The 4678-nt window shown below is 39.5% G+C and overlaps 1 long non-coding RNA gene across 1 annotated transcript; it reads right to left on the reverse strand.

Annotated features, from left to right (window-relative positions):
• Positions 1 to 1160: 1160 nt before the first annotated feature.
• On the reverse strand, positions 1161 to 4001 carry LOC124417092. Its single transcript, XR_006930944.1, has 3 exons — positions 3362 to 4001; positions 1449 to 2160; positions 1161 to 1345 (listed from the first exon to the last, which is right to left on the reverse strand). It is a non-coding gene; the product is annotated as an uncharacterized LOC124417092 (long non-coding RNA).
• Between the last annotated feature and the right edge of the window lie 677 nt (positions 4002 to 4678).

Consider the following 4678-nt stretch of genomic DNA (forward strand, 5'->3'; position numbering starts at 1 on the left):
AACCTAGATGTCAACAAATACAGCAACAAACTGGAAATTTGTCAAGTAGCTTCCATACCCATATATTGACCCACTATATGGAAAAGACTGAGCTCAACACCAGACCCAGATATTTCAGTTTGAATCCCATTAAACATGATTAAGAAAATGTAACCATGAAGATGTTGGTTTATTTAAGCAGACTGATGTGATTTAAGCAAAAATAAGTTAATAAAGGAGAAGTGTGGAAGACCTGAAGGTACCTCGTACCCAACACCTTTAGAGCACGCTCAGTGTTCATTAGGTGTGCAGCCCTGGCATCCTCACAAGGGGTGCAGCTATTGTAAAATTATCAGAAAGACTAAAATGATACATTGTAAGATTATCTCCACTGCACCTTTAGAAGGTCACCATTCGACATTCTAATTCCAAATTCAAACTAAATCAAATGTGTTTTTTTTTTTCACTTTTAGGAGGGAATGGAGAAGAAGAGAAAGGGATAAGATATCCACAAAATTGAATGACATAACAGTAACTCTATTAGGACATGAAAATTAATTCCAGTTTCCCCTGAGGTATCTTATTTTAATTAATAAATCCACAATCCTGCTCTATTAATTAGAATACTGAAATAACTTATTATTCTTAGCTATTAACTATTATTAGCTTATTTCTAATAAAGCTTTTCATACTGTAAAAAAATAAAAGGAATTAAGGATCTCATTCAATTTTTCTTCTACATTTACTAGCAACGTTTAAATCTTTTACCTGATGCTATGGCAAAACTATTTCTCTATTTTAAATTGGAAAACTTTCGGGTTTTGCATTCATTGTTTTTCCTATGCTCTGCTTATTGAAGGGATGACAGCGACCTGCTTACCAAAGAAAATAATTCTTGTGGAATAACAGTTATTTTTATTTCTAATATTATTTCCTACTATTAAAACTGATAAGCCACAGCTTTTTAAAAACCCTTTTTTACTGCTTTCTTTTCAACAAACTCACACAACAGCACTCACCCACTAGCGTCCCGCTGTGCCAAACAAAATCCTGGGGACACAAGCTTCTCAGATGGTGTTTTGCACCTCGGGTTACCTGGCCCGTTCAGTGGTCACCAAGGCTGCCACGCTACTGCTCAAATCACACTTTTGTATGCATGCTAATCCAGGCTTCTGCTCAAATCAGCATTAGATATGGAGAGAGAGAGAGCTGAATCTTTTTCTTCCTAAATTGTTTTATGTTTCCATCTTTTTCTATCACAGTTCACTCACCGGTGGAAAATCAGAGCAAATTTTCCCATTTGTTCTCCAGTTGCCAGAAGTGATAAATCTGTATTTTAGATAACTGTGAAGCTCTTTTCAGATTTCTGTTACACGAAATAACAAGGGAGAAGAAAATATTAGCTGACGGCCAAAGGGTTTAGGTTAGCAAAATAAGAAAAATTCTGCCCAGATGGAATGGATGCTCACCATTTCAGAACTGTTTGTCCCATACAGCCTGCTTCTTTCACCTAGCACTATGGCTCTGAGGGGCGTGGTTGGTGGGCACGATGGTGGTGGGCTGATGGCTGGACTAGGTGATCTTAGTGATTCTATGATCTGTTATCAAACTAGAGCAAGGGAGGCCAGCAGGAAGTTACGTCCAACGTCCAATTGGTACATCTGAGCAGCATTTTGTTTAGAGAGGTTTCAAACTGACAGGCTGAATGTTTTCCCAACTTTACTGAAGAACAGAAGTTACAATAGTTGCTACCTAAGATAAAAAGCCACCACTAATAGAATTTGTAGCAAAGTTCAGCAATTGAAAAACAAGGGAAAACGCCCAGGACCTTGACTAGCAGTGCTAGCAGCTGTTACTGCCCAGATCTTCTCTCCTCCAGCAATCACAAATTCAACTAGCACTTGCCTTGTCTAAAGACTTTGTAATGATTTTGATGGTTTACTTGGAAGAAGCATAATAGTTAATAGAAACAAAATTTGCCTCAAGTAAATAGGGCAGGTCTTTCAGAAGTTTGTCATTAGTGCTTTCTCTTCCTGTGACAGTCTTAACCACGGAAGATTGACCCCATGGGGGCAATGAACATCCTCAATACTTGCTGTAGTTTTGAGTGAGGGTTCCAAGCTCACAGGTTTGAGACTTCTGCTCCTAGGGGGCATTGGCACAGATGGCATCACTCCTTTCCTAAAAACACATATATAAATAAATAAATTTCCTTCAGTGCCAGCTCTCACACTTATTGCATCTCAGGTAGGAGTACAGAACTCCACATTCTAGATTTGTTCCAAAGAATGGGAACAATGTTTTCCCTTCCATCTAAATGCATGTGCCATTCTCATGCAGTAATCGTACTAATTTATGCTAATACTAAATTTTAAATACAATAGACGGGAAAAGTTAGGATACCAAAAACCAGTAAATGCAATGAATCATAACAGCAACCAATGAGAATAATCAAGTATTGGATGGAATTCTGTTCTCACTTACTCTAGCAAAACAGTTTATCCTGGTGACTAGGATATGAATGTGATCTCTTCTATATTTTTTTAGACAAAGAATTATACATTTTATAGACTCTAACATTTGGTTAATGGTTACTAAATCTGGCATTTACAAAGACATTAGGAAAGATGGTATTTATTTGCAATTTTATTTCCCTCATAGTGAAACGTGGAATCCATACAGCTGTACAATGAAGATGATTAGAACTGCTAGAAATGAAGGCCTCCTGGGAAAAAAATATATCAATAGCATAGTTTAACTACATGAACCATAATTGCATTATTAGCTCTGCTGCGTGCTACCACAGGAAAGCTAATGACATGATTCTGAAGAAGCTTTATAGATTATGGAAAACTGGATAACCTCTTGTGCTCCCATTGACAACACAACTCATTTGAGATCCCTGCCATCACGGGGAGGAGAACTGCTTCATTTTTCACAAGCCTTCTGAATATCTCTTTTTGTGGAATTTAAATATTAACTGTACATACACCAGTGGATGAGTAGCTGAAATAACAAATAACCTTTTGTTGAACCTTAGCTGCGGCAAATTTAGCAGTGAATTCAGCAGGTGTCAGTCCTTGCCCAATAGATAAGCAGGTTTTGCAGAAGGGAAGAAGAGGAGGCACACCCCACTGCAGCATGCACTGGCACTGAGTGGAAGCCAGGGGATTCATACCGTAATCTGTCAGTGAAGTTATTTTTTCAAGTTCTAAATACACTTTCTGCTAAATCAGCCTGCCTACAGTTTGCTATCGAGGCTCCAGCTTAAAAGCAGAAAACCAAAATCAGGGTTTGCATTTTGACAAAATACCAAATGCAGCGAGTCACTCTACTTTGTCACTGCATTCTCCTCTCCCACTCAGGTTGCAAAGACAATTACCTGAAAAACCACAACTTTTCCAGTAGTTACTGCAACAGAGGAAAGGTGTTCTCAAGTCTGAAAACACAAAATGATACAAGACAAACCTAAAACGTTGGATCTAGGAGACACACCTTTGCAGTCACATCACTACCTTACTTGAATAACTGACTCACAATGTGCTGTTCAGCCCCCTGACAACAGCAAACAGCATATGTTTGTTCATGCCTTATCATAGCACCCATGAGTGTGCTCTGATTGCTGCTGGTTCACCATCAATACAAAGGCCAGCGACTTTCTTTTCCCCCCACAGCTCAAAGGTGGGCAGGAGCCATTCCATCCACTCCAGTCTTGGGTAAGCTGGCTGGTTTTGCTTGTCATGGTCACAGTTCCCACTCAGGCTGCTGTCACACAGGCCAGAAAATCTTGCCATGCAGACCACAGCAAGTCTGATGGGTCTGCTCCCTCTCCCAGGTACAATATTGCTTTTGCTCTTGTTGAGATCACGGAATCCTAAAGGAACTGATAGGGCAAGTGGAAGACTTGCAGTTAGACTGGATGTAGGGAAGGAGGATAAAAACTGAATAGAAAATAACTAATTTAAGAGCAAAACATCTTGTCTGTGTTTGGACATTATATTCTGCATAGCTTACTGCTGAAGCTGCAGTGATTAATGGCATACCTACTTCTGCTTGAAAGGGCTGTCTTGCTGAAGGAAACACTAACTTGTTAAATGAGGTCTTCTAAGAAGGGAACACTTACAAGGACACAGCTGTGACATGTACAAGATATGGTAGGTAAATGGGTCTTATTTGCAGAAGCTGTTAGAAAGCAGTGTGGTATGAATATCTGGAGCTGTTTTAACTGAGTTTTGAGGATACATATTTTGGTGTTGGTTTTTTTTTGTCAGGTTTATAGCTTCTACTGTCAAATTCTGCTGGCTTTACTTATGTGTGGTAAAATGTTGCCATCAAGTGGCCATTTACTCAATTACAGAGCACCCTCCTCGCTCTGGGGCAGGCATTCTGCTTTCCTCCATCAGACCCCTGTCCGGTACCTAAATGTATTGCCCAGATACTGCTAGCTGTGCCACCACTTACAGACATTTCTGATCCCGACTGCCTTCAGTCTCCAAAAAGGAAGGAAAATAGGAGCTCCTAAATTAGCAGCATTTGACCTCTTTATTAGGAAAACCTAGCCAGCTGTTTTCCCTCTGTAGCTGAGGAACTCTGATTCAGCTCAAGGAAAGTAAGTAGGAAAGCATTTCTCTTAATGCTGTTGCACATACTGCTTTGTAAACCATAGGGGGCATTATGTTACCGTGGTTTCTTCTAATTT

The sequence above is a fragment of the Gallus gallus genome, chromosome 9 (genome assembly GCF_016699485.2).
Source record: "Gallus gallus isolate bGalGal1 chromosome 9, bGalGal1.mat.broiler.GRCg7b, whole genome shotgun sequence".
Lineage (NCBI taxonomy): Eukaryota > Metazoa > Chordata > Aves > Galliformes > Phasianidae > Gallus > Gallus gallus.